Source organism: Aptenodytes patagonicus, chromosome 5, assembly GCF_965638725.1.
Source record: "Aptenodytes patagonicus chromosome 5, bAptPat1.pri.cur, whole genome shotgun sequence".
NCBI lineage: Eukaryota > Metazoa > Chordata > Aves > Sphenisciformes > Spheniscidae > Aptenodytes > Aptenodytes patagonicus.
In genome coordinates, this window is record NC_134953.1 from 50,842,958 (window position 1) to 50,864,763 (window position 21,806).

The 21,806-nt window shown below is 53.9% G+C and overlaps 1 long non-coding RNA gene across 1 annotated transcript; it reads right to left on the reverse strand.

Annotated features, from left to right (window-relative positions):
• Positions 1-1,966: 1,966 nt before the first annotated feature.
• LOC143160461 (uncharacterized) lies at positions 1,967-20,542 on the reverse strand. The gene is made up of 3 exons (XR_012995386.1): positions 20,509-20,542; positions 19,762-19,914; positions 1,967-2,257 (listed from the first exon to the last, which is right to left on the reverse strand). It is a non-coding gene; the product is annotated as an uncharacterized LOC143160461 (long non-coding RNA).
• Positions 20,543-21,806: the final 1,264 nt, after the last annotated feature.

Here is a 21,806-nt window from a genome sequence, read left to right on the forward strand (position 1 = left end):
ATATCACAGTGTAGGATACAGACACCGTCTACATCTTGCTGTAGAAAACATCAGCCAAACTAACAGCTTGAGAGCTGGATTTCATATCAATGTTGCAAGAGCTGCAGTGGTAGGAAATGAGCTGGTTTTGTCCAAGTCCAAAGAAAAGGGGGGAGGGGGTGTTCATTCCCTCCCCGACTCAGGTTCAGGCTAGGGATACGGATGGGCTTAGCAGCAGGACGAGGGTCCCTCCCTACAGGGCAGCCCTGTGTCCATGAGGCAACCAGGGCAGCTGCTGGCTGGGCTCGAGCTCAGCCTTTTATGCTGGGAGGATGGGAAAGAGCTGTCAGGGAGTGGGCAAGAGGGGGACACCCAGCTTTGCATCAAGGTTATGGGAGGAAAAACATGTTCAGGAGGGTGTTAGCTGTGGCATGGCCCTAGGGCTATGGTAATTCCCCCCACTGCCGGTGATTTGAGCTGTACCTCCTGCGGGGCAGCGACTTTGCGGCAGGGCACGCCATGCCAGTCTGGAGCATCAAGGGTGACCTTCCCATCGGTTTTCAAATCTCAGAGGAGATTTCCCTGGTGGAGCAACTCAGTTTTCTTTGCAGCAAAGATAATCTTCCCCTCCTCCCTCACTGCCGAATACTCTGGCATCGCACCAAATAGCAAAGTCAACATGAAATACACTCTCATTTCCTGGGCCTCCTCTTCCCAGCCGTCCTCCAGCAAAGAGGAGTGACATAGCATCTGCTTTTCTAGCCGCAGCCCTCTTCCAGGGCCAGGTCTTTGTGGCTCTTCAGAGGTGGTGCCAAGGGCATTGAAATCCATTCAAGGCATAAAGCAAGGCAGTGGCAAGGAGTGAGCAGCAGGAGCAGCACTGCCTGCGTTAAGCCCTGCCCGCTGCTGGTAGCACCCTGGATGCCTGCTCCAAAGGGCCTCCGGTTTGCTCAGGCTTTTAAGGGGCATCGCTGAGGCCACCATTGTCCCGGGGCATTGCACAACTTCCCCGTTCAGTGCATATGGTGAAAGGAGCCGCTCACATTTCTTTCCTTCCAATGTAGACACAAAGAAAGGTCAGAATGAGGATGTTGGCTCTGCCCCATTGGCCTGGAAACTGCCATCCACAGCTATGACATTGAGTCTAATTTATGGGCTAAGCAGGATCGGGTGAAGCTGGTCAGCAGAGGGGGATCCCATCAGTGTCTGCCAGGCCATTTGCCTCCAGGAACTGGAAGGAAGATGGGATCAAAGGTGCGTATAGTTTCTGCTGCGCCTTCATTGCACCAGCTTCTCATCTCCATCCCAGTTCTCCTGCAAAGCAACTCAGAAGCTGGCCAAGTGGCTCTCCCCATCTCCATCCCCATGCCTTGCTGCAGTGACCTTCCTGGGACATTGCTCCCTGCTCCTCCTTGGCTAAAGGCATGACAGACGCACCAGGATGGCCCTGGGACCAGCTGTGGACTGTGGAAGACACAGGGGGGATCGACCCACCGTCCACACAGGAGTGTCTGGTTTGAGGGGGATGGGGAAAGCAGGGGATTTATTAAATCCTTTGGAAGAAGGATTTAGAGACTGCAGGACATGCCTAGTCAGAAGGAAATTATTTAGTAGCAGGCTGGTATTTTTTCCAGCTTCAGTATCTCATGTTGCCCATTCCTTTGCACTTCATTAAATTGCCCTTCCAGCCACCCCCTTGAACTCAAATCCACTGCAGTATGAGACATAAATTATTGCTGTTGGCCCTGTGATTCCCATGCCCTCCCGATGGCCGTCTTTTGCCCTGGACACTCGGACATGGGCCAACCTGGGCAGGGCAGGAGGATCAGAGAGGGAAGTAAGATCAACAGGAGGGTGAACTTTGGGAATGACATGTTGGACAGGACTCAGGTTGGGCCTCTGGTAATGGGGAAGGGTATATCCCAGAGGTCGGATACCATGTCTGGGTGTCAAAATGGGAAAAGGTGAGAAGGTTGGTGTGTGAATGTGCATGCAAACATATTTATTGTCTCTTCAGGGGTGCATTACATTCAAAATTCATGGTACAGCCTCTCTTCCAGTAGCATTTCCAGGATCCAGCTCTTGTTTCTAGGACCACAAAGATGACTCTGGCAAACGCCATGCAGAGATTTTCTCCCCAGCCCTTGCACCGTTCTGCCTGGGTTTTCCTCTGGTCTGCCCACTCCTCCCTGCTGCGCCCATCCCTCCTGCTTGTTTTCGGCATTCTGCAGAGCCAGACGGGCAATGTGCTCTAATGTTTTCTTCTGAATGATGTTTCCTACAGTAGTAAAAAAGGGAAAATGTGGTTTGTGCTGCAACTGAGAAATGTCCATGCCCTACAGCTCTACCCCATGTGCTCCTCTTCCCTGGAAGCATGCGGGTACCTATGCAGATAGGTATGGCAAAGCCCTCATGTCCCCCTGGTCCCCATTCATTCTCAGCTGCGCCCAGTCCCCTTGACAATAGGCAATGCCTGGGGGAGGCCGGGGATCACCCTGCAACATGGGGCTCTGCTGACAACCTCCAGGTTGGGCTTCTCCAGCCACTGGAGAAGAAGATGATGCTTACCCTCCCCCTGATTCCTCACTGACATTAGCTCCAAATGGATGGTCCTGTGATCCCCACCGTGATGCATGCACGAGAGCCCTGCTCTGGTCCAAGTCTCCTTCACTGATCTCCACTCTCAGACCCCCCCAAAGGTCCCAAATAGTCAATGCAATTCAGAGCATGGGCTTTTGAGCACTGGTGCTCAGGCTCACCTGCCTGTGCTTGCACTCTAAGACAGCCTGGATGCTAAGCCTCCATAGGACAGACACCTCGCAGTTGCTGTGCAGAGCAATTCGTCATCAAGTTTGAGTCTCTGATGCAAAAATCACAGCAAGGCAGTAGTGGCCATTGCCAGTTCCTGTCTGGTGACGCTGCCAAAGGTGGGCAAAAAGGGGCAGAAAGTTGAGCTATAAGGGGAGGAGGGAGCCATGGGCAGCACAGTCATCTCCTACACCCTAAATCGGATTGCTCCATGTCAGTGTTACGGGGCTGTGGCGTCTTAGGGTCTGTTGTTCTGTCTCAGATGAAGGGTGATGTCTCCTCGCAGGCTGTCGAAGCCTTAGCACCAACTAACCGAGCAGAAAGGGGCAAGCAGGGATCTTAAGAGGGAGATAAGTGACAGAGGGACAATTCTGGCTGGAAAACAGCTGCTGTTGGAGGTGTCTCTGCTGCTTCACTCTGCCTGTGGCTATGAGCCTCCTGTTTCTTGCAGAAAAAGCAGACTTTAAAACATCTGTTTGCAACACCTTTGTCCCCCTCCTGGTGTCATCTGATCACTGGTGTAGAAATCCGTGCTTAGGCGGGTTACATAAAGTGAAGAAACAGCTTCCCAGTGTAAAACCCATGGGATGGGTGGATCGTGCCAGGGAGGCACCAGCTTAGCATTTTGGGCAGCTCCCAGGCAGCTAACGAGCTTTTGACTGGTAATGTGGCAGGGCACGGTGGCTTCAGAGAGAGGTCGGTCTCCAACTACCACCAGACACGGGCCATGCTCCTAACAGGTATGGAGCAACCTCTGCGCCGCAACATGGAGCTGACCCAAATGAACACAGAGCAAATTCCTCATGAACCTCTCTAGGAACTGGACCATTGCACGGCCGCATGCCATCTCCACTGCTGCAAAACTATTCATCCACGGTGTGTTTTCGCATCAGCGAAGAGCTGGCTGGCGCTCCTCCTCACCCACTGTGCAGGCAGCACCGGGCAGAGGCTCCTCCTGGGGTTCCTATGACTCCCCATCCACACTCGGCTAATCTGCTGGATTATAGTCATTATATTTAACTAGATTAGACGACTGTTACTGCAGTTACTGTTTTGCACTGGTCATATTTATAGGGTGCACTGGTCATATTTATAGGGTGCACTGGTCATATTTATAGGGCTGCAGAATCAAGTTACAACTTTAAGAGCTCCAGCCATGGACCCTGTAGGTCAAAGTAACCCCGGATAAAGCGGCGCTGGTCCTGCTGAGCATTACCCATCGGTATCCGCGCTTCCAGGGGGCCTTGGTGGCTCCTCACTGCAGGGCAGCATTTTAGCACTGCAAATAGAAACCCCACCTCCCACACCTCAGATTGTGTTTGATAGCAGTGTAGTGTACCAAAATCTTCTGATTTGGGGGAATGGGTCTGGGGAGAAGATCTTAAACCCTTCTGCCTGAAGAGGGGGCAGTTCACACAGCCGTCAGTCCCCGCAAGCCTAGGAACTGGAAAAAGAAATCTTTAAACTGCCTTATAACATCTTTGTTGTCTTTGGGGCTGGAGCCCTGTGGGATCGGTGACCTGGGGATGCCATTTGTCACAGCCCGGGCTGCTGTCCCTTGTAGAAACCTGCACCACCGGGCTTTCTGCTCATCTAGTGAGGCAGGCGCTCTGCACTTTTGGTGATGCTGGCACACTTCAGTGCCACCCCAGAGCACGTATCACAAGGAAAGCCGTGTTCAAGAGCTGAGACAAGCTTTGCCACACACCCTGGCTTTGCACAAGCAGGTGCAAAAGCCCCCCATGCACACTCCAGCCGCATTGCAAGGACAGCTCTCTGCCCCAGTGCCCCGAGGGCACCCCAGGGCCCCGCCAGCCTCCCCAAAGCCGCCTCTCCCTCCACCTTCCCCCACTGCGGGCTCTGCCCATCGGGGTCCCTGTCCCCCCCCAGCAGCCCAGCGGGCAGGAGAGGTGCCGGCTCTGTGGGAAGTGGATGGCTGTTTAGCTGCCGTTATTATGGCAGCAGTAAACACCTTCCCGCAGCTGGCCAAAGTCCAGCGCCGGCATCAGCCCCACGGCTGTGACACAGCCTGTGTCCCGGGGCCAGGAAGCGAGGCAACCCCGCTGCTCATCCTGACCCGGCCCGAGGGCATTTGTGTGGACCCGGAGAATAATCCCCCTCTCATGCTGGTTCAGCCACAGCAAGCAGCACCGGGTATGGACCAACACCCAGCTAAATGTCGACCTCCACTTTGCACAGGTCTTGCTTGTCAAGACACCATCTTCTTTGCATCCATCTTCTTCAAGTCTGGAGGATGTCTCTGAGGGTGCACACACAAAGCTCCTTGTTAGCTGGATTTAAGGATGATGAATATTGAAAAGTGTTAAGAAATTGAGCCAGTCCACCAGGATCTCTTTGACTGCAGCCGATCTCAACTGTGCAATCACACTGCACGTTCAGATGAGCTAAAATTAACTGTGCTCCCATGCAATGGTTGTGGTGGAGCTGTGCTTGGAGCAACGCGTCATTATGAACTGCTGCTGGTGGTTATTAGGTGTTAGTGCATGGTCAGAGCTGTATCTATGCTGGGCAGCCCCTGTCCCAAAGATGAACCTTTTCAAAAGAAACCTGCTTGGAGGCCAGGGTGGGCAAAATGAATCACCTGAAGGCTCATGCTGTGCAATGGCCAAGGCAAAGACCCTGGTCCCACAAGCATGTGGAGCTTCTCTCCACCCCGTTGGGCTTTTGGCTGCTCACCTCCTTGCAACACTGTGCTCCTGTGTCCAGCCTGTGCACCATGGCACCAGCCCAACCTGGTGCTTGCTGCTGGAGGGGAGAAAAACCCATGAGCCCATCAGCAGCCATCCCATCCCAACAGCCCAATGAACAAGTGGGAGGGTTGAAACACCAGAGCTGTGGCTGCTCCCTGAGTGCCAGGGAGGGATGTGGTCTGGCAGAGCCAAAAGCTGGCTCTGGGGTGACGCTGGGGACTTCTGCTGTGGGCAATGCAAAGGAAAAACCAGCTCTTTCCTCGGTGTCTGGCTGCTTATGGATGGTAGTCAGAAGAAGAAAGACACCTCCATTGCTTGGAGACCCTGGGCATCCTCCAGCCCTGCTGCCCAATGCACAGCAGGGACCAGCCTGCCCTGCAAGGCCACGACTGACCCTCCAGCATGGGGACAGGGAGTCCCAAATAAGCTCTTCGGAAGTAATGAGGAACTCCAGTACATGCACTAAAAATAAGGAAACAGCAGGCGAAAAATAAATCACTTGGAGGAGGCCCCAGCTGGGAGGCTGAGCTGGGAGGCTCCCGCGCGCCTGGGCTGATTGAGCCCTGATTTGTGGTCTGACCTCGGCCGCACTCATTGAACTCTTCGAGCCCCAGCTTGCCTGGCTGGAAAACCGAGTAGAATAAAAAGCAGGACTTCAAGGCTGAGCTTAGCTTTTCTTTCTGCAGATAAATCACTGGGAGATGAGGAAATTGGCTGTGTTTGTTCGCAAAACAGCATGCAAAGCCTGCCTGCACAGGGAGGCTGTGCTGGGCAGGTTGCACAGTTGGGGTGGGAGAATGAGCAAACCCCCACACTGTCCTTGTCCTGGTGGGAAGGTGATGGAAAGTTAGCCCAAAGAGCCAGTCTGCAGCAGCGCGGCGGTACGCAGGGAGAGGGAGCGGGGTGTAAACTAGCGATGTGCAAAGGTAAGAGTGGAAGGACCCTCCGCCTTCTGCTCGTGCAATATTTGCACCATGTCCTTGGCGCCTGGGTCGCACCAACACTCTCCATCACTGCACAGTTACCAGGGGAGCTACATAAATCATCTAAAAAGAAAAAAAATACAAGTTTTTTTCTTCAAGCATTTTCCAATCACCGGTGCAAGTTGGTTTTTTTTTTCCTTTCCATGCAAGAAATCTTTCACTTTGTGCTCCTGCATTTTGTGCCATCCCAGTGTATGTTCTGAGGGTGTGGGGCTAGTGTCTGACAGCCTTGCCAATGCTCCCAGGCTGTTTAGGGTATAGTGCTCTGCATAAGGGCAAATACAGCTTGCTTTCCCTTCTCCAGCTGATGGGAAGTCGGGAAAGGTGCTATATTTTAGCTGGTGAAGTAAATCAGCCAGAGAAGCAGGCTGAGCTTATGGATATTCAGATCATAGCAAATGTCTGTAAGTGTTTTCCACGGTAAAGAGTTTATCTAGAGGCACCTTTGTCATTTGGCACCTGCTAGGCTTGATTTGGGGTATCTATCTCAGTTATTAAGTGCTTAACAGAGAAAGCTCAAGGGGACAAAGTAATAACTGCACCCTACTCATCCCTGTTTTCCTTGTGGCTGCCGGTAGCAGGAGCAGAGTTTACTGTAGCTTCTGTTCCCATCTATTGTGGAGCTGAAGCTGTAAAAACAAATGGAGGATGATTACACCACGCACTTGCAAGCACCAAGGAATGGTGCGGATGTGAGAAGCAGAAGAAAAACTTGCTCATTTAGTGTTTTTCTGACTGCCTGCCAGAGCTGCATCTGCTCTTCAGCCGACACAGAGCAAGACCACTAGCTGGCTATTAGACGAGAAGAATTCAAATAATTTTTATCATATGGAGGAAGAGGGAGAAGAGACCCACCCTGACAGCCTTTCTGAGCTGAAAACTGATGCTCATGTCCATTGACTGCTATGTAAAAGAAACCAATGTATGGATTTTTAAATTTTTTTTTTTTAGAGAAGTGCTTTCTGAAACTTTCATAATTTGAGAAGTTAACCAGCATGGCCAAACTGAGGAAGCACCAAGGCAGGCAGCTGTTGTCGTGAGATGAGCTCTTGTCCTTGATCTCATGCTTATTCAGTGAACCTCTGCAAACATGACCAGTTTGCTTTTTTATGGACAAAACTTCCATGGACGAAACAGTCTATTGCCAAGTGTTCAGACAGGCAGGAAAACACGAAGCTGTTAAAAAAAAAAACCAACCTGTATTTAACCCCTACTCTAGGCAGGTATATGTATGGCTTTGCATTGCAGTTCCCAGACAGGTTCTTCTGTTGAAAACAAAGCTCAAAAGGACTCGACCTGCAGGCAAGCCACCCTCAAGAGCCTTTTAAAAGCCTGCAAGCCTGTATTGAGCAGATCCTAAAATCTTGCCCACAGCATGTGTCTAAATCAAATCCCCCCACTTATCTCTCACTTACGTACCCCAAGTCCCCTTATCCTCTGCTTTTATACAATCCATGGAGATCTACATGGATCAAGCATTCTCCCAAGTGAGCTGCTCTGAGAACTGAGCCACATAACAGGCAAAAATGTCCAGTAAAACCAGACCTGGTAAAAGCAAATAAAGCAAGAAAGCTACAGGCAGAAAAGCTACAGCACAGCTGCCATTGCTGGTGCCAGAAAGATGTTTGCAGAAGAGCAGCAAGAGTTGGTGAAAGGTTTCATCCAGTCCCACCTCCCTGACCTCAGAAGACCTTCTCGCTGGTGGTCTGTCATGGAGGTGGGAAGGAGGGAAGAGCATGAGCGGGCGCAGTCCCTTGCAGCATCATGGAGGCACCTGGATTCATGGTGAAACTGCTCAGAAGGCCCTCAGGACCTTCCAGATGCTGGGCTGGGAGAGCCTTCTGCTGCCCGTTCCCCCTCCTTTCTTCCCGTCTCTCAGCACCACCTCTTCGGAGAGCTGGGACCAGTTTAAACCCATTTATTTGAAGCCAGGGAGCGAGGAAGGAGGAGAAATACGATTACCAGCTCAGAGATTTATCTCCCACAAGATGCCTGGCGCACAGAGTGTCTGCTGAAACAAAAATCGCTATTCGTCTAGCCCTGATAATTTCATAAACAGCTCTGGATCCAGGGATGAAATACAGCCATTTCCAAGGAGGTGCCTGCATTTTGACAGCCAAAATGCTCTGTCTGGGATGAGCGGGGGTTTGCTTTGCTCTGCCCAGTGCTGCAGGATGGACCCCAGCAGTGCAAGACGCACCCCAAAATGGGCCCTTTCTTTATACCTATCCCAGGAGATGGCACTGGGGGGGGGGGGGGTCCAGCATGAGCTCGGTGGCAGTGATGCCCTCGGACTCGCTGCTTAGTCACTAATCCCAAGGGACACGCTGGGTGCGCTGGAGGCTGGGAGACAGAAAGACATGGGTCTCTGTGTCTCTATGTCATGTGTTTTAAATTGCATTAAAAAATGCAATGTAAAAAAAAAAATAGCATTTAATTAGGAGGATCCCAAGGCCTGCTGTGCTCTGGTTTGGCCTGGGACAGGGAACGGAGCTGGGAGCTGTAAGAGGGATATAACAAGCAGTAAAACATAATCCTGGGATTACAGGCAAGCTATTAGCACCATGGGTATGTTCGTGTCGCCCGTGCTCCCTGCATGTGGGCTTTGGGCTGTGTTACAGGGACCAGAGCATGTCTCCTACCCGAGCTCATCCCATGCCGCAGTCCCTGGGTTTGGTCTAAGGCAGGATTAGTCCCATGAGCTTGCACCATGCTGCAGTGCCTGCAACATGTTGGCATCACAGTTTCTTAGGGAAATTAGCACTGGCAGAGCCTGGAGGACTCCAAGGAGTGCTGGCCCAGACCTGCGAGCAGGGGAGAGCTGGCGGCAGAGGCAGGAGATGGGGGAGAGGTGCTCCGGGGGGGCAGGATGAAAACGGGAGCTGCAGCCAAGGCTGCGCTGGGCAAGGACGAGCTCCCGGAGCGCCAGTGTGTGCCAGGCGCCCTGTGCCCACCTGCACGGCTCAGCCCGTGCTGGGTGGGAGCAGGCGGCACCAGGCACGTCCCGGGCTGATTTCCAGACCTGTGAATTACAGCTGCAACGGGTGCCTCCTCCCCAGAGCAAGTCACATCCACCCTGGCTTGCAAAATAATGCCCCCCCAAGCATGACAGAGAGGCCGGGGGCTGCAGCGCTGGGTTCGCAGGCAGCCAGGCTTTGCCGCAGCCTCGCTCTGCTTTGCATCATTCATCCCCTCCGAGATGGAGAGTGCAGCTGGAAGTTACGACATGGCAGACTGTTTGTTCCTGGTCTGGAAAATGGTCCCCATGAAAAAAAAGGGAAATTCAGGGAGCCACCGGTGCTTACTTGCCAAGGAGGCACCTGTGGTTGAGTCACCATCCCTGGACGTATTTAAAAGACGTGTAGATGAGGTGCTTAGGGACATGGTTTAGTGGGCATGGTGGTGTTGGGTTGACGGTTGGACTCGATGATCTTAGAGGTCTCTTCCAACCTTAATGATTCTATGATTCTATGATTCTATGAGGCATCAGGACGCACCAAGCGATGCGCCTTTCCCTGTCCCAGCTGTGCTTCCCATTAGTAATCCCAGCCCAAACTTTCATGGCCATCTCAGTAAACACAGCACACGGATTTAAAACTGACTCAGGCACACTGTTTGCTTTATTTATAGGTAACACCAGCAGCCATCAAAAAATAAATGAAACGCCAGGCAAAACCAGCCATAGGGCCAAAGTGTGGTGGGACAGCAGTCACCTTCCCCTGGCTCCCTGCACCGCCATGCCAGCAGCACTCACTCCTCCCTGGGCAGCAGGGATGGAAAACATCCCCAGTCCGGTCCTGGGGGGTATGAAACCGGGTATTGAACATGAATGCATGACTGCTGCAGGAAAGCGAGGGTTGTCTCTAGCTCAGTGCCACTGGCACACCAGAGGGGTTATGGCGATTTGGTCAGTCCCATCCTGCCCCCGTGGCCATATCCCACAGCTGCAGGATCTCATCCCCACTGTGGTCCCCACCAAGCAGCTTGCGGGTCTCATCCGTGTGCCCCGCTCTCCCTCAGGGCTTCTCTGTGCTTCAGTCCTGGTTTGCAGATGTCATTCCTGCATTTCCTCCTTGCTTTTCCAAGGAGCGTGGCTCATATCCTAAATCCACTCCAAGATGCCACCATCCTCCCCCAGCCTCTCCGGCCCAACAGGCCTGTGTGAGCTGCACCCCTCAAACAGCTAATTCTGCATTTCTCGGGGGGGGGGCATTTCAAAATTCAGGAAATTTCCCAAAGGGGGCCGGCTGCCAGTGAGCTGGTGTCCAGGAGAGGGCAGGGTTAGCTGCCACGCACTGTGGCACAGCACTGACATTCTGGGGACACGGGGACCCAGCTGCTGCCATTATTTCCAGCCAAGAGAGAGCTTTGCCTTTTCCACAGCCCTTCTTTTTTGGGGGAGCTTAAACCCCACTTTGCAGCTGTGTGGTTTGTGCCTTTTCTGGCCCCTTCCAGTCCCAGGCTGTCCCTGCAGAGCCGGGGGCCAGCAAGCACCTTGTTTACACCGTGTTCCTGGTGCTGAGCCATCGCAGCTGCTCTTTTGAGAGGTGCCATGTGCCCAGGCGGGGTGGAGAAAATACCTTACATTAATCGAGAGGTCGGCTGCAAGAAGAGTTGTTCTTCCAGGAAAAACGGGCAGCTGTGGTTGCCCTCCAGCCACCGAGCACCAGGGGCTGCAGACAGCAGGGTTTGCAACAGGCTCTGCCCCATCGCAAGGATGCTGGAGTGGTACCAAGGGCTCGCGGGGTGGGGGGGACAGCAGGGACAGCAACAAAGCTGGCATCACCCCAAGAGGCTTAGCACACACCCCAGCAGCTCCTCCTCGGCCAGGGCAACCTTCGGCGGTGCATGAAACACCCTGCCCATGGAGTGGTGCGCTGAACAGCTCAGCAAGCCCCTGCTCGATTAGAATGAGAGATGAAGAAAGCAGGTGGGGAGCCAAGGAGGAGGATGGAGGAAGGCTTTCCATGAACAGGGATGGAGGAGCAGCCAGATGGGAGGGGGTCACCGAGCAGCACAGTGGAGGACACTTTCTTAGCATTGCTTTTTCCAGAAATAACATCCTTCCCCAAGTCACTCCTGAGACTCATCTGGCCTTGCACTGGCCCCAGCCTGTTAATGTTTAACCCACCGGACAGGGACAGCATGTCAAAGCCAACATGCAGGAGATGGTGTCAGCATGTGGGGATGGCAGTGGGCGGCTGGGCACACGCGAGGTCGCCTCCCCACACCGGTGGGACCTGCATCGCCCAGTGTCGTCAGCAGCACCCGGCTCCCACACTGCTCCCATAAGCCCTGGGATGTAGTCGGGGTGAAGCGGCTTTGTTAGGGGTAATGCCAGTTCACTTGAAAAAGGTCCTGCCGGGGCTGTGTGACCCAGGATACCTTGGCACCAGCTTCAGGGCACCAGCTGAAACATGAAAGGGGGGAATGCTGGCTTCGGCCCCCACCCATGAAGTGTAAAGCCCAGCAGGCAGAGCCATGGGGTGATGCACGGTGTGAGCCCAGCATGTTTGCACACATAAAGACCCTTTTCCTCCAGGGACATGGTCCCCAGGAGCCCAAGCAGGCCCAGGGCTTACAGGGGAGGTTGGTGCCGTGTTTTAGGGCGAGAGCTGGTTTGTCTAATGAGGGGAAAAAATACGGTTTCCTTGTAAGCAAACAAAGCTTGACTTTATTGCCTTTAAAGTGCAACTAGAACAAATAGTGGCAAAAGTGCAAACACTGATAATGCTCGGAACATTTTGAGCTGTGCAAACAAGCCAGAGGTGGAGGGGTGTGTTGAAATGAAGGGGTGAGGGGGGTGGAGACCTCCCAGCCCCACAGCCCCCCCCAGAGCTGCCCGAGGCAGTGATGCTGAGTCTGGGTTGGGGGTGGAGGCAGCCCCCAGGCAAGCAGGGCTGAACGGGAGCCCTGCGGAGCACAAAACCCCCACCAAGGTGGGATGCAGATGTTAGTACAACATTTTTAGCCCCAGCCTGAGGCTATGCTCTACCCTGGCAGCAGGAAGAGCTCCAGAACTGCACAGCAGAGCCACCGGGATAAGTCAGAGCCATGCATCCCTTGCCCGGTCACTGCCCACATGGAGCATCCCACCAGTGTCTCAGATGCCGTGTGGCAGACAGCACGCTGCCCCTGCCTTGCTTTTTGCCTTTCATCCCCTACCCCACTTCCTTTTTCCTAGGCAGGCGGCTGCATTGCACATGCTTCGTGCTCCTCCTGTGCCTTGTTCAGCATTTTCTGTCCCATCCATTCTCTGAAGCCTCCTCCAGGTGATGATCCATAAGTGGCTGCTGCATATCCCAGCCCTGCCCCACTGGCTCCTTGCCTGGTGACCAGAAAAGCCTGTTCTCCACCACCCTGCGCTCTTCAGGGCACGTTTTGCCCTGGATAGGGGAGGGTGATGCACGGGAGGCTCAGTCCTTGCAGACGTGAGATTGCTTACAGGGAGCCAGAGCACCAGCACTGTAGGTAGGGATTAAGGTCCAGCTCCTCGAGAGACATTTAGGCATCTGCCTCCTATTACTTAGGATTACAAAGCAGGTTGGGAAAAGCAGGCCACTGCAGACTGGGTCAAAAGAAGAAAGGGAGAGACCGCGAATGGATCACCGGAGAATCAGGCAGGGTGCAGGGACTTCAGACTTTATCTCATCTCAATCCCTCCAGATCCTGATGCACCAGAGGGCCTCTCCAGGCTGTTTCGGCTGCCAGGCTGGGAGGGGAAGAGATGCCCGGAGTCAGGGCAGCCCCATCCTGCACGCACCCCCTGGCCTCTCAGCATAGCCTTCCTCACCCTGGCATGAAGGGACTACCAAGTTTTGCGTCTGGCTGAGGAACTCTTCCCTAATCCAGCCTTGAGGGAGGAAAAGCTTTTCTTATTAAATCCATCGCCCACCCCCATCCTGCACAGGCGATCCCGGATTGCTCCCCTTCCCATCCAGGCTGCTGCGTGCTGACTCGGACACCTCCCCAGCTGCCCGATGCTCCAGCTGATGCGGTCACCACCAGCCGGGAGTTTTCGGGAAACTGGGGATCCAACAAGCCTTTCTCTCTCTCTGCAAGAGATCAGCCTGCCCTCCAGCACTGGCACCTATTTCCCTGCAGCCAGAAAGACCTGAATATTGGGGAGGAATTAACGTCCTTGCCAGACCTACCCAAAATCAGCCAGTTCAGCATGTTACTGAGGGAAGGGACAGGCAAACAGAATGACGACACACTCACTTTTGTAAGGCTTGAGAAAACAGGCTGAAGTACAGTACATAAAATAACAAAAAATAGACATACTGGGGTAAGTTCAGTTGCTTTGGGACAAAGTGATTTATTTTTTTATTTTTTTAAAGCTAAAACTTACTTTGCTTTTGCTCCTAATTCTGCCAAGTCTCTTCTGAGTGAGGGTTTTGGGGATTTTCCCAGCTGGACTCCATTTTCTGGTAGGAGAGGCCAGGGCAGGAGCACCCAGACTCCGAGCAGAGAGGCAATGCATGTCGGACATGACACCTGGGGTGGTTTTGGCCCGGTGTGGCTTGTTGATATAACTGAGGCTGGAAGCCAAAGGCAATAAGGGATTAGAGTAAAATGGCTCGGGCAAGCGAGGGGGTTTTCTCAGCGGTGTCTTTGCTAGGTGATGTGGGTGATGCTCCCGCAAGAGCCGCAGCGCTGGAGTGCACCCAGATGTGCAGATATACAGCAACAGAGCCTGGGACACGCACCCATCACGGACACGCTGTCCCATGGTGGTATCTGTGACATTTAAGGAAGAAGCCAGACAAAATGGGTGCTTGATGCTGTCGGGTTTTCAGAGCAAGCTGTTATTCTCAAACGGGCTCTTTCTCCCTTGCTGCTCACCACAAACACTCACTTTCCTTCCAAAAATCACGACGAGCATCACGTGAGCTAGTGAGCCCCATAAGCCGCATTTTCTCCCAGCCCTGCCCCACGGGGAGCTCCTCTGCGATGAGCAGCTGTACCTCACCCACAGGGTGCTGGAAGCTGTCAGGCCTAAAAATTCACAGCTCCCCGGGGAGCAGGAAAGCTATTTTAGAGGCTTCAAAATTGCAGCAGCCCAAATTATTTCCTGAAGCCTGCATTAAGTTATTTAGGCATCTGGCTGCGCAGGTATAAAGCAGCTCACTCATAAAAATGCTACTCCCTGATAATTTTCTTGAGTTTTCCCACAGTCACGGTTTTTCTCTGTGCTACCAGGATGTGGGGAAATAACCTTCTAGTGAGCTTGTTCAGGATGGGACAGGAGGATATTTGTGTGTGTGCGCACGTGCACACTCACAGTGTCTGCATGCCCATCCTTGGCTTGGAGCCTGACACCACCTTGTCTATGGCAGTGGCTGCATTCACCCGACTTTGGGCAGAAAGGCAACCCGAGTCCTGTAAGAGGTAAAATTTACCCAGGCATGGCTAGCAGGGCAGGTGGGTTTGGGGAGAGCCCTGGAAAGCAAAGCCACCATGTCCCTGGAGCACTCAGCCCATCACAAACATGCTTGGGTTTCCTCTGCAGGGCCCCAGGGAGGAGAAGCCCGGTCGGTGCCCTCCCCACCGGGCAGCCCGTGTCCCAGCCTTATGCCAGGGTCAGGCGCCCGCATCACGCGCCGAAGCATCGCCACCGACTGGCACTTCACAGCTGCTTTGAGGTGCTGCCAGGGACTGTAGGTCGTGACTGCCAACAAATCAGAGCCATTGTGCTCCATCGCTCCCCCCCTTTCTCCCCGTTAATAGCCCCTTTCTGTACCCAGGGAACGTGATTCTGCATCATCTCATCCCACTGCGAACCCCAGCTCTGCTTCAGGCTGGCTGCCCATGCCCACCACAGTAGATGTCCCGGCTGGCCCCGCAGGAGGTGGGTGCACCTTCAACCCTGCAGCCCCCCAAAAAAGCACTTTGATTTTGTACCAGGGTATTCGTATTGGGTTGGTGCATTCAGAAAAATCTCTGCCACCACAGTATCCACAAGCCCTTCCACCAAAAATAGGTCTTATTCTCCAATGGCTGCCAAAGCATCTCCCCCACTCAACCCACAGTTGATGCTTGGTACTTGGTGCAGCGGTGCACAACAGCGAGCGCCCCAATGCGAGGGCTCAAGCAGGCGGGTTGTTTGGAGACTCTCTGGGAACACGAGCCACCTAGCCAAGCTGTTGTTCTCATTTGTTATTCAGTGTTAAGGAAATCTGCACCATTCTCCCGTCAGCCTTCCCATTCTGGAGGATAATTGATGCTAACGTCATTTCATTTTGGTCCAGCTGCTGGGCTCAGGGACAGATGTTTTATTGTTCAAACTGAACACACACAAAAAAAACCAACGCAAAAAGCAACAAAAAACAACTAATTTGTGTTTGTGGTGAGGTTAGCCACAGCTTCCTCTCCCCAGAAATGTGAGGAGACAGAGCAGCAGCCCCAGGGAAGACCCAGGCCTCCTGGAAAGCCAAGATTTATACATCCAGCTAAGTGTCAGCCTCCAACATATGATGCAACATGCCCCCCCAGAAGCCTGCCATGTCCAACAGGCAGACTACTCCCAGCAGAGAGCCATTTCCCCCGACACTGAGATGTCACCTTCAGGTGAGGTGAGCTGTAACAGCCTTCATGTCCTCCCAGGAGCAGAGATCCACCCTGGTATTTGCAAGGAGAAGTGCAGCACTTGCTTAAGAGCAAGGATACGTCTCCTCCAAGGAGCAGACAAAAACAGGTTCAAGAACGTGCCAGCAACATGTGCCTCTCCTGTGCACAGGCAAGTGAGCTCACCCTCTTTTCCAGCTCATTGAAAGCAGCCTGCGCATTTGATGCTTCAGCGCAAGAGCACTGCAGTTTGCAGCCCTAAGGGAGTGCTGGGCACCACACACATAGACACACATTTCCTCAAGAGCACAGGATGGAGGGAGGAGGTCCGTCACTTGCTCTGCAGCAGGTGAACAACAACATCTGGAAGTCACAAGCTGGTCCAGCCAAGCACTCCACTGCATCCTTAAGCATTCCATGAAGCTACCACCAGGCAAGCTGTGGAGCAAGTGGAAAACACTTCCCTGGCTGCCAAAAAGAAATCTGTTAAAAAAAGCTGAAAAAGAACCCCTAAAACCACACAGGTTTATAGATGTCTAATACTCATTTTCTCTCTAGCACTAATAACCCTATAGATAAGAACAGCACTTCTCCCATGCAGAAGAACTGGGAAACACTGGTATCTCTTATACAAACTGGGGAGGAGCTACCAGGAGGAAGGGCATAGCTGTTCTTCTGCCCTGGCCTGCAGAGGCACTTTTGCTGTGGGTGAGACCTGGCCCTAGAAATAAAGGGCTCTGAAACACCCACAGCAAATTGCTTGGATAATTTTCCCTACATGGCCAAAGCAGAAGGCACAGGGCTGCCTGTGAGTCTGATGCGAGCACCTTTTGATGCCTCCTGGTGTGTGCCACATGCTTGGCATTATTTCTGGCAGCATATTGTGTTTCCTCCCTGTTCTACAAGATGGGGGTGGTAGGGATACAATCCTAAGGGATCCAATCCTATACGCAGCGGCATGAAACGCCCTGGTCCCCCTCGGGAGACCGTGCTGGGCCTGGGAACCAGCACGTGGTTTGAAAAGTCCCAGCAGGAGAACGGCCACAGCATGTCCTCTTAGCAAACCAATGGTGGGGGAAAGCCACTGACTTATTATGGTTACAAATAAAATAGACCTTGCCCATGAAGAGCCCCGGGCTCTGCAATACCTGTGTTGTAAATCCAGCTGGCAAGACCCGTTGGGGATCAGCGTCAGCTGTGACTGTCCCCTCGAGAAGAGTGCTGTCAGGGGAAGGAGTCTGTAGGGGAACAACGCAGCAAAAGCAGCAAGAGGCTGGAGGTGGAAAATACCCATTGGATCATCCACCCCTTCTCATTCAGCTGGGCGAGCAGCAAGGATACAGACCCAGTAAGTGTCCCCTCCTTTGCCTGATGGCAAGTTGCTCCCACTTCAAAACAACCTCCCTGCATCCCGCCCATGGATGCTTCATGCCTGCCTTAAGGCTGCTGCCTCCAGCATCCCAGCTGGCTTGGCAGCAGCCCATAATCACAAGCATGTTTTAGCTGCGAGCGGGTGAAGGGATGCGTTGGAGAAACCATCACAGCAAGCCAGCAGGATTCAGTGCCTATGGGGAGCAGCACTGGTCCACGAGCCACCTCATTTGCCAGCAGAGTCCCTGGAGGGGGGTGCAGAGGGGTCACTGAAGCCTTCAGGCAGTGACATTGCATGGGGACGTGTAGGGAAGCAAGGAGAGGGCAGAATCCAGCCCTGTTCCCCGCACCAGTGGAGCTCAGGCAGGCTGACTGCAAACCCAGAGCTGGGTCAGCTATAGGTACAGAGCCCGAAAGGGGATGTTGGAAGGAGATGTCATGGAAAATATTTACTCCGTGAGGTCAGTGCACCCTTGGCTTCTCTTTGGAGGGAACTTTGAACACAGGAGGGCAGATGTTTTCCCCGCATGCTTCTGCAAGCAAGAGGCTGGGGAAAGCAGGCGCTTCCCTCGGCTGGAAAGATGAAAAGCACAAGTGGAAAGTTTCATGCATAAGGCAAAGCAACTGAGCCTTCAGCTGCTGGTGGCTGGGCACTTGCTATTAGAGGAAACAGCCTGCTTTGGAAAAAAAGGGGATGAATCTTTGAGAACAAGACCTAGGAAAAAAAAAACCAGAGGGGATGCCCTGGAGCAGAGCCACATACTTGCAGTATGACACCCAGGAGGTGCAGGCAGGCACTGGGTTGTGTATTAGAGGGAAAAAATCACCCCAAAACTGTAGGGTGTTAGAGGCGAGGTGTGGGCACAGGGTGGAGGGGAGTCCTTGCTCTCAGCATGGACTCACAGAAAGGACTTGGCATGCCCATGGGGCATCTCCTGCCCACTCTACTGCCCTGCAGAGCCAGCCATCCTCTCCCCATCACATCATCCTGTGCCACCAGACCAGGGAAGGATGGCTCAGAAAAGAGATCCCAGTCCCCAAGTCTGAGATCAAAGGAGGGGGCAGGCTAACGAAACGACAGGCCATGCATAACAGGGTACATTATTCCCTGATGCAAGCCCACAAAGTGCCACACAGCAGCCCTGGCAGCCAAAGGCTGCACTGTGTTTCTAGCAATAACAACAGTGCTTTGCATCCCCTTCTCCTGGGGTTCGGCTCCCTCATGCAGGGCATCCTCCTCCTTTGAGGTTCAAGCCGTGGTTTGAATGTTGGTCCTACTGACTCCCATCAGTGTATGTATCTCTGGATGAAAGCAACTGGCCCCCTGCATATGTGATCACCGCTGGGTGCTCGGGCCACCTGAACCGGGTGGTGCCAAGCATTTGGGTAGCTCAAGCAGGGAAAACCATCTCCTAGAAGATCATCAGAAAAAGCAGAGGAAGATGTTTCACACCTCACGAGGAGCAGCTCTCAAACAATGACTCTCAGCATGTCTTGCTTGTCCTAATTGCTAGGCAAATTGCTTGCCTTAAAGCGAGGAACTGACACTTTCTGCTCTTTCTGGAGCATCTCTTGCTACACTTTCCGGTTAGGTCAGCATCCCAGGGGACAGTTTCTCTCTTTATTTCAGGTTTAGCTCATAAAGTGACAATTTTCCACTGCAGCCACCCCACTGGGGCTGTGACTCCATCACCCCTTGGAAGTGAAAGTGGACAGGGGGAGCTCCCAGCGCCGAGGCTGCATCCGGCAGTGCTGCCAGCGGTGATTCAAGAGTTGGGACTCCCGCCCACCTGACTCACTCACTGTCGAGCCCAAGCCCTAGCGAGATGCTTCACTTGCATCATTTGTTGCTGGAGATGATGAAGAGACCCAAGGTGTGTTCTCAAGGAGATGTGCTGTGCCATTTTAAGCCCCCACACATTCCCGTTTGCTAGGTTTTCCCCCCACCCCCCTCAGCTTTTGACTCACCACGTTGCCACTCCATTGAGCAAGCATGGTACACCCTGGCCTCCTCCTCGACATATTTGAGCTCCCCACCTCTCCCCAGTTTGTCCCAGTCTCATCTCAGCATCCCCACGCCCCCAGCTCCCTCAGGGCAGGGTGCCCATCATCCTACCAAACATCCTACCCCGCTGAGACCACTTGCACCGAGAGCCCTCGGGCACCCTGTGCCACCCCGGGACGGGGTCTCCAGCATGGCATGGCCAGGCTCTCACTCCCAGGGGGCTCTTCTAGAAGTGAAAACAGCAGGAGGGCTGTCCTCTGCCCACTGCCTTGCTGGTCCCCAGCTTTTCCACCCGGAGCCCCAGCACCCACCCACCCAGCTGCCCTGAGCCCCTCACCTCAGCCGGGCACCGCCGCAGCCAGGACACTTGAGCCCTGGCTCAGCTGTTGACTCCATCCTGTCCCTGAGGAGAGGGATGGGGACGGGGAGCTGCTCTGGGCTCCAGGGTGGAATTTCACTCACTTCAGTGACCTCGTGCCTGCAGCACGCTCTAAAAATACAAATAAACCAGCGGACGGCATGAAACCCACCCCATTTCCCACAGAGGGCTGCTCAGCCAGGCCCTGCCTCCCCTGGCTGTGTCCTCCTTTGTGAAAGAAATTAAGCTGAGGGCTAAAAAAAAAGGCCAGATCCTGTTGTTCCCTGGTCTCAGCTGAAGAATTTATTTAGAAATCAACTGGGGCCAATTTGCTGAAGACCTGGGCATGGGCTGGGAGGGGGCAGGCTCTGTGTCCCCCTCACGCTCCCTGCTTTGCTAAGCCACACCAGCCAAGCTCTTCCTATCTCCCCTGGGCTCTCCCATCCCTCTGACCACCCCATTGCCCCTCTCATCCAAAGCTGTCTGCTGCAGGCAGGCCAGGCTGGGCGCAGGGGGCACAGCGGTCCCCCGTGCTGTGGGAGCCCATCCCCACCCACCAAGAGCATCTCACCCACATGGTGTCCTTGCCCCCAGACATCTCCTCCTCTGCCACCTCAGACAAGCCCCAAAGTGGCAGCAGGAGCTTGTCTTCCCCATCCTCACCTGCGCAGCTTTATGGTCCGTATTAACTAATTTCACCCCCATTCCTACCTCCCCAGGTCTCACCAGGTCTCACGCTTGGGCTCATCAATACTCAGCCCCTGCACTGAGGTTGTCAGCAGAAACCATCTGAAAGCCTGACACTGGTCTAATTAATATAACTTGTGATTGCGAAATCCCCTTCCCACCCCCCTCCTCTCGCATCTGGGGACACAGCAAAATCAGGACCCAGGCACCCTGCCCTGCCTTCGCCCCCGCGCAGCAGCGGGTGTCCCCTTGTATGTCCCCTCACGTGTCCCCAGCTGGCATGCCAGCCCACTGCCGCTCCCAGGGATGGGGAGCCGAAGGGACGGCAGGCAGCGGAGGTCACAGTTTCCCTGCAACCCAGCAATAAACAAGCTCTCCTGAGCAGCAGGGGAGGGAGGGGGGCAAAAAGCCCAAGCGAGATGTATTTTTGCGAGCAGGCAGATTAGGAGCAGCTTGAGGCGTGCTGGCAGCCGGCGTGGGAGAGCCAGTGTTATCTGTGAATGGGTGCAGGCTGTTACCCATGGCTCCCGCCGCTGCTGGGACAGGGAGGTGGGGAAGGGGAGGTCAGGGGAGATGTGTGCTCCTCGGCCAAGTGGCTATTTCTGACTTCAGGAGCCCACAGCCAAGGCTGGAGAGGGTTTGCAAGCAGCAAACTGGACATGGGCTGAACCTGAGGAATATCCACCCTCCTGGGCTGGAGAAGCTGCCCTGTCCCCAGACCCTTGGTGCAAGCTCCCCCCACCCTTCCCATCAGTCCTGACTCCCCACCGGCAATGCCCCATGCCCTGGGACATGCCGTCCCATGCCCTGACACCCCAAGAAGCCATCAGGCTAGCGAGGTCCCCAAGCAGGGAGCAGCTAATGCAGGGAGCCGATTGAGTTACAGGCCAGCGGCTGTATCATGTTTACCAGCTCCCCGCTGCATATCCTGTGCTGGGAGGATTCCTGGAAGCGGGAGCTGATTTCAGACCCCCTCCCATGCCGAACAAACACACGGACTACGCCAAAAGCAGATCTCCGCACGTGACCGCCAACGATATTACCCAAGCGGCTGGCAGGGAGCAGCCACCCCCTTCCTAGCTCTCCTCCTCCTCCTCCTCCCCTGGCCATACGCCTCCTGTCTCCAGCACAGGGCTGGCCCCATCCGTTTTTTTTTTTTATTCTTCTTCCTCTCCTCTTAACTATGTTTAACTTTCCCATCTCTTAATTTAAAGCAGAGGTGGTGGCCCTGCCGGAGATACCAGAGGTCTCCAAACCTTTGATGGGATGGTTAAATCCTGGGTTTCCTCCTCCCTGTGCCATCAGGCTGCTCAGGTGACACCAGAGCCCCTAAAGTC